Source organism: Passer domesticus, chromosome 3 (assembly GCF_036417665.1).
Source record: "Passer domesticus isolate bPasDom1 chromosome 3, bPasDom1.hap1, whole genome shotgun sequence".
NCBI lineage: Eukaryota > Metazoa > Chordata > Aves > Passeriformes > Passeridae > Passer > Passer domesticus.
This window is the reverse complement of record NC_087476.1, coordinates 19972308-19984915: the sequence shown is the minus strand read 5'-3', so window position 1 is coordinate 19984915 and position 12608 is coordinate 19972308.

The window sequence follows — 12608 nt, the reverse complement described above, 5'->3', positions numbered from 1 at the left end:
TTTCTTTTTGTGAACAAGGTAAGTGGTTGCTTTTGCAGAATGAATGTTTCCAGGAGATGAAATCTCTGTGCAGTGAACTTCAAAGCAATGTTGACTGTATTTATTTATGTCTGTAAGAACAGTCATCTTCACAAACATCCCACCATGTAGCATCATTAAATTGATGGTTTCTACTAAACAGTAGCCAGCTGAATGCCACTGTAGGAAACTGAATAAATCAGAACATGTTTTCATAATTATCTAGAAGACATGGAGAAAGGAGCTCACACAGACACTGTGCCACACTGCTGGACTGTCACTGGTTGCTCAGTGTAACAAATGGAGCTGATTGCTCTGCACAGCAGTGGATAACCAAAGTTCTGCATTTCGTCACTTACTGTAATACTGGAAGCAGGATCAGTAACATAGAAACATGAAATTTACCAACACCTCCTACAGATATCCTTACTATTTCCTTTGTGTCTCCAGACTTCAGATTTTTATGAATTTATTTAATTTTAGCTGTGGATTAACTTGGATGCCTTTTGTACATGTATCATATTCTGCTGGAAAGTTTTTGGCATATGGAATTTCAATAACAATGTGAAGGTCAGCACAATAAGGAACTCATAAAGAAGTAAATGCCAAGTTGTAAAAATATTAATAAGGAAAAATGCTGGCTGGTAAGCATAAAAAATCCTCCTGAGTTTAAGAATTCTCTCATCAAGTAAGAAAAACCATATAAGACAAATGGACAGCGTAGAAATTCCTTCCAACTTGATGTTGAATAAAAAGATTGTGATACAGCCTAAAAAACTTTGAAATATTTCTTGGGATATCTATGACATCTTTTTAATGTTGATGGTTTGAACTCTCAGAAAAGTGGGCAATAGAGAATTCTGAAGAAAAGGCCATCAGAGAGTATTGGTAAGACAATAGAGAGTGATGGAATATTTACTATTAACCACTTAAAAGAGATTGAGATGTACTGGAATTAATTTTACATCTTGCTGTTTAAAATGGAAAAAAAGCCACAGTAAAATCAAACCTTTTTAAATAAAAGAGTGAAATGGTAATTAGTAAAATTCCTGAATTTTTCTTGCTTTATTATCATCAGACACCTTTTTGGGATTACCTAAATACATTTTTCCAGTATTTGTTCAAAATGACCTTTCAGAAGGTTACAAAGCAAGAGCTGTAGTGAAAGATAAAGAATTTAATTCCTTCTAAAGAGAGACTCTGAACAGTTTGTCTTTCAGAGTACAAAACAGTAAATTTGAAATGGATTGTATAAGAGGAGCTGAGAAATTGTATCAGCTTCTGTGATAGAGCTGACTCTGATATTGAACAAGGTTTAATGTGAAACAAGGGTTGCATTAGAAACAAAGCCAGTAATATATTGATAGGTAAGTGATAGAAGAGTTTCCTGACTAGAATGCTTTAAATGAAGGAACTAAAACTGTAATATTTTAGTGATATGAGATACAAAGTGAATAGATTAATATTAAGGGTAAACTAAACAGAAGATGAACATGTCATCTAAAGGATTAATTTATGAATTTCATTGCCCATATAAAATGCAGTATTTTGAGAAGAAAAAGAGATTGTCTGAAACATTAAACTGGGATGGGGTTGAGACTGGTATTTTTGCTTATCTTACTACAATTATTTCATAAAAAGTTCATTTCAATGCCAAATGCTCTATTTAGAAAGAATTTCTCAGTGTTGAACTTGACAGTGTTTAATGATTGCTATCATGCTTTATTTTTACTGTATAGATATTTCTATTATCATATCCTCAAATCAACAAGCCTTTGTATCATCTACAATGGTTAGATTAGTGTTATTTTTTATTTAAATAAAGCAGCTTTTGGTCTTTTATTTAGGCTTCAAATTCTACCAGTTTGATTTTTAAGTTATACCATATATATATGACTAAGCAGTCATGCTATATATATGACTAAGCAATCATGCTATGTTTCGTTATATAAAAGAAATTTTTATTGCATCTTGTGCCAGCTGATTCAAAATTGCATTAGGTGATATCCAGACAGAGCTTATTGCTTTGTTTCTGATTTCAATATCTATAAATGGTGCTATGATAAAAGAAGTGCATATTTCATAGTGTCATCCTCACACCCTACTAAACCCTTTCTCTAGTAGCATATGACCTTTTTGCTACGTGCATTTGGAACAGGCCATTGGGGTGGTGCACACATCCCAGTATGCTTCATAGAAATATCTGATTAGCAAGTCTGATGATGGCCTCATTCCCCTTCATGGGCACATTTCTGAGGCCTTTCAATTAGGCAGAAAGTTTTCAGTGAGGAAAATTTGCTGTCTCTATCACATGCAGCATAAGCAGGCTGGGTGCACAGATGCTTATTCTGCAAGGCATTCCCCTTAGACTGGCAATAGTCAATAACAGTTAAAAAAAACACACAAAGAAACAAGAAGAAAGGGAGCAAAATAAAAAAGATCAAACTTCTGAATTTTTTTGGTTCATTAATGAATAAGAAGCACAGCAGAGCTTGTGTGAATACAAATCACTATGGTCAGCTTCTTTTTGTAACTGCATTTTTCATCATATCTGTCATTTTTTCACAAAGCACCGTTGCAGTTGACTAATCTGCACTGCTGGGATTGTGAGATGCAAATAAGTACACAGGGTATAAAAGGATCATTCAAACATTTTATCTCAAGGTTGACTGATTACATTTTAGGAAGTCCTTTATGATGCGGAGAAATTAAATGGAAGTATGTTTTCTGTAACTTGTGCTTCTTGCTGTTGCTTTGCTGTCTGTGGAAAAGGCTCTGTGTGTGTTCTACTAAGATATGATCCCATTATTTACAGTTCTTGATCATTGCTAATGATTCCTGCTATTTGTTCAATTTCATATAAGAAAAATATATTAATTACTCCATGCCCTAAGTAAATGTAAGTGCATCACCTTTACTGTGTTCAGATCCTCTGTGCTAGGGATCTGGTGCTGTCTGCTCTACTGGCACTGGGCAGAAAGACTTAAGCTTTTGTATTGGCTTATCCTTGGTCTTGGGAAACTTAACTCTCCTACATTGCAGAACCTCAAACTTGCAGATGGAAATTATATTTTACCTAGGTCACAGGATGCTTATGTGGAGCTTTGAAGCTTTTGAAGACATAAAGTTTTGCAGAATCTATTCTTATGTTTCACATTCTTCCTGTTTGGAAAGAATTCATTGTTCTTGGAGTTGCTGAGCAATACAGCCATGCCCATTGACCAGCCGTGTCACTGAGGATGAGATAATCTTTTTATATTTACAACAGATCTATAAGGCCTGTATTGAACTTTTCCCTTCCTTTTAGTTTTACATTATGAATAAAAGTTGGGTTCTAGGAAAATTCCTGTTACTTTTATTAAGATAGATCATCTGGTATTCTGCAGAGGAGGGGTTTACAATTTACCTTTGTGTGTCGAAAACTCCTTTTTTTTTGTTTTGCTCAAGAGTTTAAATGCAATGTGCAATAATAAAAAAACCCCAAAACATAGTGTATAGAAAAGTTTCAGCAATTAGCTTTTTAGATTGAATAGTAGATCTGAAAAGAAGATAGTGCTAGTAAGTCTCTGTTCCCTCCTTTTCACAGGGCTCTTAAAATCTAATTTATTCAGGTGAAATCTAAGTTTTAGCTGTGATTTGCCACTATACTTCAGTAAGCCATGGCCGCTGTGTCCAATCTGCTGTACTCTGGGCGTATGACCCCTATCCATATATGAAGAAAACTTTTAATCTTATGGTCATTAATCTCCTTGAATTTACTAGCCTGGGATGTGGAGCTGATCTTCAAGTCTGTCATAGCTTTACCATTTTGCATATGCTTTTAGACACTTTGAGGTCTGTGTAGCTGAAGCAGGAGGGCTGGAACCAATAAGTGATTCTGGAACTGAATTTATCCAGCTGACAGTAAAAGGACTGGATTGTGACCCCTTGTGCTTTTTTTTATTTGGTGATTTTCTAGTGTGACCCTTTGGTGGAGGAGATAACAGCCTAGAATCCCTTTGGATTAAAGATACCTAGAACCCAGTCCCACATCCTGGGTAAATGTTGTGACTTAAAGCCTGTCATGAAAAAACCTTACTCATAAAGACTACTCACACTGACCAGCTTATGAATATTCTTAATTGATAACTGACCTTGCCCTGGAGATTACATCTCATCCTGGTCCAGCCAATGCTCTTACTACTGCCTGTTCAGGATTGATGCCATGTTAATATTTGCTGCTGTCCTTACTGTCCACTCCCATCTAGTATGGATGATCTTGCTGGGCTGTCTCTGTAGTTAATGTAGGAGAGTCTTCTCCCTGTGTGCAGAGTTGCTGCAGTGGGTTTCTGTGCTCTATTACCCTTCAGGTACAGTTCATTTCTCATTGCCATCCATAGAAGAAGCCTGGGGAGATTTAGCCTCATCAGGATCAAATAAATCTTTGTGAAAACCTTCACCACTCACCTTAGGTGTTAGAAAGAGTGTCTTTTCTTTTAAATATGTATTGGTAGAAGGTGGCTCTGGATTTCAAGTGGAAAAAGTATCTAATGTGCAACCAGGACTCTGTTTTTTGTGTTTCTGGGTCTCAAAACAAATCAAACACATTCTCAGTTTTGAGCTTTTTTCTAATATGAATGCATGGCTTTTTGTGGGTCATCCTTAGACCCACCAAGTTCTCCTGTAGTCAGGCTTCTTATGCACTCAAAGCCTCAATTTTTTTAGACTGCCTGTTAGAGATAAATGCTCAGTTTTTTGTCATGGACCTTAGTCTAATTGTGTGGAAGGCATACTCCAAATTCCTGCCTTAGGAATTACAGATTTACAAATTGTTGACTTTCTTACCAATACAGAAAAGATCATGTAGAGATTAGGAAAACTGTGCTTTTAGCTGCATATTGAAATTCTGTTCTCTGATTCCTTTGTTATGTCCTTAGGTGTGTCTCAGTTTTACCCATATTAGTTGATTTTGTTTGTGCCAGATGAATTTCTTAATTATAGATCTTTAGATTATCTTACAGACTCTGGGACAGCAAACTGCAGTACATTTTAAATCTAAGGTTCTTTGGATCTTCTGTTCTTGTTGTGAGTAAAAAAAATAGTGGATAACTAGTGGGAATGAGAAGTAAAGTTTTTGAACTCATAAGAAACAATTTTACTCTATAGATTAAAGATGATTTAATACACTGGATTCTTACATGGACTTGGCTCTGCAGTATGTGGACTGATTACAGCATTGCTTAAGACATGAGATAACAAGGTGAGGTATAACGTGTTGAATAGAGTTTTTTTTTAGCCAAAGCAGTACTGTTTACCAAATCATTGACAACATCTTATCACACTAAAACAGACATGGGCTTCTTACATTTAGTTTTGAGAGGTTGCTAAAACCCAATATGTGTACAGCACCTTTAAATGGTATTGAAACAGCCTGTCTACAGAAAAGATAAGTAGCATTGAACATTAGTGTCTTCCACACACCTTCACTTTCTGAAAAAACCTAGAGTTTACTAGGAAAAAACCCAGTTATTCTTTATCATTTTTGTCATGCAAAGGGAAGTAATTTGTAGAATCCCTGAAACCCTTGGCATTTCTGTGAATTCCCAATTTATTTTAAACTTTTAGTAACTCCCTATTGCTTCAGTTTAGTTTTGGAAATGAACAGTATTATAAATTATCATTTTAGATGCATAGTAAACAGTTTCAGACCCATGTTCTCTTTCTGAAACCAGTTACTGTGCTCTTGACCACAACTATAAAACTTAATGCTAAGATCTTCCCAAACTGGAAGATTTGGGAATCTTCCTTTTTTTAGGAATTGTTTAGGAATTTTTAGTAATTTGGGGATTTTTCCATTTTTTAGGAAAAGCACTGCCAGCAGGTAAAAGCAGGTGATTCTTCCTCTCTACTCAGCACAGGTGCGGTCCCATCTGGAGTGGTGGGTCTAGTCCTTGGCTCTCCAGTATAACAGACACGAACATACTGGAACAAGCCCAGCAAAGGGCCAAGAGCCAAGATGGAGGGGTGGGTGCATCTTACATTCAGGAGGGCTGAGACTTTCATCTTGGAAAAGGCTTGGGAGGATATCAGCAAGTAAAGGTGAAGTAGCTAGACTCCTCTCAGGGGTGTTCCCAGGGGAGGACTTGGGGCAATAAGGAAAAACTGAAGTGGGAAATTCTGTGTACATTTAGGAAATAAGCTGTTGCAGTGAGTTAAGTCAAACACTGGAGCAGGTTGCACAGAGAGGTTGTGGGACCTTCTTCATTAGAGATGCTCTAAACATGTCTGGACACAGCCCTGACCAACTTGAATTGTCCCTGCTCTAAGTCAAATAGTAAAACTAGACAATGTCCAGAGGTGCCTTTCCACCTCAACAGTTATATGAAAACAGAGGAGCTTCCAGACTTCCTAGTGAGAATTGCCTCAGGTCTGAGCTAATGCCTGAACCTTACCCAGGAATATATTGGCAAAAGGTACTTGACCTGAGCCAAATCACAGCTGAGATTGTTCTAATCTGAAGAGATTTTGAAAAGAAATACAGAAAATGTGCAGATGTCTTGGTGATAATAAAACCTTTCAGGCATTTGACAGTGTATCATAGAGTCAGAATGGGTTTAGTGGGAAGGGACATTAAAGATCATCTAGCGCCAACCCACCTGCCATGGACAGGGACACCTGCCACGGACAGGGACACCTGCCACTAGACTAAGACTCAGAGCTTCATCCCAGCTGTCCTTAAACACTTCCAGGGATGGGGTATCCACGACGTCTCTGGGCAACCTCTTCCAGTGCCTCACCAGATTCACATTAAAGAGCTTTCTCCCAATATTGAATCTAAACTTACTGTCTTTCAGCCACTTCCCCTTGTCCTGTCACTACATGCCCTTGTAAAAAGTCGCTCTTTGCTTCTTGTAGACTCCTTTCAGGTACTAGAAGGCTGAAATTAGGTCACCCCTAAGCCTTCTCTTTTCCAATCTGAACAAAATTTAACTAATCTAACTGCTGCTTTATCTGCCTCATGTGAGATTGTAATGTTACTTTTTAACAAATTGTCTTATTTTTTAATATGAGATGTGAACAATTTTCAGTACACAGAAAATCAGGATTTTACTTAACAGATTTCTTGCTGATATTGACCCTAGTAAAATCCTCAAGTACTTTTGCTCTCTTTATGTGCCACTTTGTAACCATACGTTTTGGCTTATAGTACAGTTCTGCAGTGTTTTGACATGTTGTATAAGAATTCTTGGTGGCTCATGAAATAAAGATTGTGGGAAATGTAGGTGCAATCAAAATGAGGTTTTTAGATGCTATGTCAACAAAGATATAAACCTTCTAAACCAGGCAGTTTCATACCATTATCATTAAGAGAAAGACCTTCTGCATGCTTTCCTCTGTTATCAGATTTTTGTGAGTGTTGTTGTTTCACTTCTGTATAATGCTAATGCATATTGGGTAATGTCAGTAAAATATAAAATATTGCCCTTTCCCATCTGAAGAGGAGAACCAAAAAAGACATTTTAGGCCTATATGCACATTCAAGAAGGAAGACCAAAACAGCCACATGACCTGTGTCCTAGAATAAGCTGCTCTCTCACTAAAATAACCCAAACAAACCACAAAACCTACTGGGAGATGAAGTCCGAATCATCAGTACAGCTTGCCCACAAATGTCTCCTAGGAAGTAGATGCCTCAGGGCACTAGGAATGAAAAATCTCTCCTTCATCTGGAGAGATTGCTAGAGCAGCTTTCCTATGAAGATAGGCTGAGAGAGTTGGAGAGGAGAAGGCTCCAGGGAGGCCTCATTACTCAGGATTTAAAGAGGACTTACAAGAAAGATAAAGAGCAACTTTTGGCATGGGCCTTGAGTGACAGGATGGACAACAGGGAGTGGCTTTGAAATGAGTAGGTTTAAATTATACATTAGGAAGAAATTCTTCCCTGAAAGGGTAGTGAGACAATGGAACAGGTCACACTGTCTTCCTTGATCAATAAATAGGATTTTCAAGTCCACCTGCTTGGTTTCTACTTGTCTGTTCATTTTTGTAGCTGTGGGGCACAAAGAGAAATTCATCCTTACTTTTGCTACTTTTTTTCCAGCATAAACCTACAGTTTGGCCTTCAAAAACCTTTTCTCTTTAAAGTAGCATTAAAAATAGAGTGATACCTTGGTTTATTATTTCAATCTAGCTTTCAATCTGTATGAATGCCTGAATATACATGTACATATTGCCCTGTATGTACGTGATTTATCTGCTTCGTCACAGAATAATATTCTGGGATACCTGTTGTTGTGCCAGCAGGTAATAAAAATAATCTTAAAATATCATTACTTGAAATTTGTAAAGCACAGAAAGGGTCAATCTAGTTTATTTGGTTGTTGTATGTTTTTTGTTTGTTTATTAAACCATGGACACATTAATATCACTGAGGAAAGTTAAATCACAACATATTTTTCCTGTGACATAGTAGGAATATATTTAAAATGCCAGACATATTTATATTTGCATACTCTAACATAGTATTTCTCTCTAAGTGATACTTCTGTACAGAGTGCTAAACATTTACTATTTTAACCACATTCTGCTTCAGATAATGGGCAGCTATAATGTCTGGTTCAAGTCACAAAACATTGTGAATATTTTCTGGTTTTTTTGGTAATAATTGTATTGATATTGTGCCATAAATGTGTGAACAACGTGTGAACAAAGTTAATTCTTAGAGAACTCTGGTCTTCTTTGATCTGCAGTGTTTGCATGTGTATGCTTTTTCTTCTTTTGGAATGAGGGATAGCAATTTGAACAAATTGATGTTCTAATACTTTTTTTTCAGAAGTCAGCAAAATTTGAAAAATAATTTATGAACGGTAGTTTTTTACAAATAAAAATATTAATGTAGAATTTAAATTATGGCTATACAAGCCTTGATGAGCTTGTATAAGGTAAATTGCTAGGATATAATCCAGTAGAGAAAATAATAATTACAGTGAAGGAAGCAGCCAGAAGAGTTGGCAGCATTTATCTTGGTGTGAGTTGTTAAGGAAATGAATGGTTTTTTTGCAGATTACGTCAGAAACTTGAGGAAGCTGCTACATCTGAATGGCCTGGGAACATATGCAGCTTTCATCCCCATGACTTCAGACAGACAAGCAGCCCCTGCCCTTTTAACTGCAGACTCTGCCCCCTGCATTTCTGTCACCTCAAGATGTGGGTGTTGTGGTGGGTCTGCATAGTGCCAGGCCTGAGAGCAAGCAGAAGGGAGGGCAGTGCACTGCTTTTCAAGTTGAGCTGAAATCTGGAGTATTTCAGCCATGTCACGTCACTGCCATGGTTTGACCCCAGCCCCACAGAGCCTCTCACTCACCCCCACATCAGCAGCACCAGGGGCAGAACTGGAAAGGTAAAAGGTAGAAAATTAATGGGTTTAAATAAGGACAGTTTAGTATGGAGAGCAAAAGCTAAGCAAGGAATTAATTCCAAAGGGAAAGCAGGTGTTCAGCCAGGGCCAGGAGAGCAGGGCCCCACCATGTGCAGTCCCCACAGGTTGCAGCTGAGATAGCCCCAGTACACTGAGCATCACCATACAGAATCAGAAGGCTTCAACCCATACAGAGTAACACCATACCACATCAAGAGGCTTCAGGTCCTTGCCCATACACCCCCTACCACCTCCAAAAACTTCAAACACCCACTCTTCTTGTTCTTTAGCCCAACCTTTTATACCCCTCATGTTCATGCATTGCACCTGTGAGCCCTGTGTTCCCTTTGGTGGTTGGTCAGTGTCCCTGGGCACTCCATGGCTCATTGCTGTCAGTGCTGCTCACCTGCTGCTCACAGCTGCACCCACCGGGCATGAGGCTCAGCTCACTCCCAATCACCACAAACTCTGTACCTACAAAACACCATCACTCCAAATTCTCCAGACCCTCTTCCCTGCCCCACCCTGCCCTACCCCTACTGCCTTTTCTTCCGTCTTCCCTGCACTTGATATACTAAGCATGATGCTCTGGAATTTCCTTCTGGTCACCTCAGGTCACTTGTCCTGGCTTTGTCTCCTCCCAGCCTCTCGCTCACCTCCAGTTTCCTCACCAGCATGGCAGTACAAAAAGCAGGAAAGGCCTTGGCTCTGTGCAAGCCCTGCTCAGCAATAACAAAAACATCTCTGTATTATCAACCCTGTGTTCAGCACAAATCCAAAACGTAGCCCCGTGCCAGCCACTAGGAAGACAACTAATTCTACCTCAGCCAAAACCAACACAGTCACCCACTGCAAAGCCATTTGATATCTCCTCTTCTGTATTTTTACAGACACTCTCCTGATCCTTCACAGTATGCACAGGCATTTTCATGCCACACTAATTTTCCTTGCCAAATTCATAAGATTGCTGAATAGAGCTTTCTAATAGAAGCTGGCTGATACCTTCACTGCAGGGTGGCTAATGATGGAGAAGTGGATCCTGCTTGTGTGATTCAAATAGTAATGTTGAAATTGAGGAGGCACACGAAGTGTCTCCCTAACATTAAGGAAAATTGAAAGGAGACCAAATGCTCTAAAAAGAGAAGAGGAAGGTTACAATTACTGTTCTATTTTCTCCCTCTGTTCTATTAATACTTTCTCCCTTTTTCCTCCTTTCTCATTTCTTCTATCACTAGCTTTTCCTCTTTTTAATTAGCAGCTAGTGGCACAGATTTCGAGACAACATTAAAAAGGAAATTATCAGGCTGCGTTTTATGCTGCACCAACAGAGAAACTGCAGGATGAAATATAGTCCCAGGTGAAAGTTGTTGCTGCAAAGGCAGGCTTGTCTCAAGACTGCCATACTCAGAAGCAGCATTTCTTTTGGATTGCAGACATACAAAAGCATTTTCCTGATACTAATACAGTAAGCATAAGAGATGGGAAACAATATAAAACCACTTGTGCTTATCCTTTTGTTTTTCTTTTGAAGCAGATTTCTTTCTCACTCTGATAGATTTTATATACTGGGTCACATTTGCCTGGCATTTTCTAGTATACTAGATCAATCAGACTAAAAAACTCATTCCCTGAGAGCAGGGAAACTGCCAAACTAAAAATGCTAGCATCATACTTGGCTGACACCAACTTGGGAAAAAAGAAAACTTTAGGCTAGCAGATGTCTCAAAATATATGTTGCTATATAATACATAGTTTTGTGCATACCATCTTCTATATATGCTAAGTATTTTTGTTAGAAAATTTCAAAGGCTTTGCCAGAATCTTTTATGTCTAAGCCTAAGATCTTGTACTCAACTCTGCAATCCTTATAAGAAAAGAAGATTCAAAGTCATAAAAATACCTTTGGCAAGCAAGACCATAATGACCACCACTCATGCGATCAGTGTTATTCAGGATAACTTTGCTGTATAATAGACAATGCTGCCTTCCCTGCAGTTCAGGCAGTTGCTGCTGTTTGCTCTTCATTTCAGAACAGGGTTATTCTTACTTATCTCTTAGATTTTTGATTCCTAAGAAAGCAGACTTTATTTTTATTGAAATAATTTAAAATATAAATGTAGGACTTAGAGTTGTTCTGAACTCCTATTTCTATTTTTCTCACAGCAGTTAGGTATACACCTGTCCTAAATGCAGGAAATTACACTTATCTGTCTTTGTGCTGAATTTTTAAATACTTACTTAAAAAGTATTCATCAAATATGCTTTTATTTCATAAAAATGGATAAATATCAAAGAACCTGATCAAATTTTGTCTTAGGCTGTGTTTTCTTGAGGACTTTGTTACCTTGCAAGTGTAAGCTGAAAGCCTTCTTCCTGGTTCTTTTTGCTAATTTACTAACTCCAGACTGCATATAAAGTCATAAAGATAACTTGCAGCTAGAAGGTATAGGAAAGAGACATTATTGTATGGGTACTTTGGGTGAAAAATACCTTAGATTGAAGTTTATGTTCTCCAAGATATTACCAAATACACAGGCAAGGAGATGGGGAAACAATTCTATCTAAGAGGGAAACATTGAGATCCTGAATATGAATATTGTGGGATAGAGGTATTAATGCCTAAATTAATTAGTGCCTTTCAGATGCTAGTCTGACTTTGGCATCCCACAGACTCCACAGGCAGTGATGGGAAACTTGTCAGGACATCTCAGTCACACATTTTTATCTGACTGCAGAATTCTCATGTTTTGCTACAGCTTAAGACTGATGCTTACTGTGTAGGCAGGGCCAGGAGCTGGACTGAATGATCCTGATGGGTCCTCTCCAACTCAGTGTATTCTGTGATTTTCTAGGTGTTGACTGAGAACTGTTTCCGTGCTATGAGATAAGCACACTCCAACTATGCTCAGGTCAAACCTTTATGACTGTCCATCTCGTCTGTAGAGAAGCTACATTCGTGTTTTTCTTTAGTATGAGCTTCAAAGTATGCCAGGTCAAGAGGGATGCTGAGATAAGCCATTGCCTTCCTATGACCCTGGGCACATGCAGTACAGGTGGACCAAGCATTTTGGTGTTGATAACACTCATGTTGAAACAACACAACCTATGCAGCACCTTGCAATGCTTACAAAACATGACAATGCAACACATCATAAGCAGAAAGCTGCTCCCCTAGGCCTGAACTGTTAAGTAT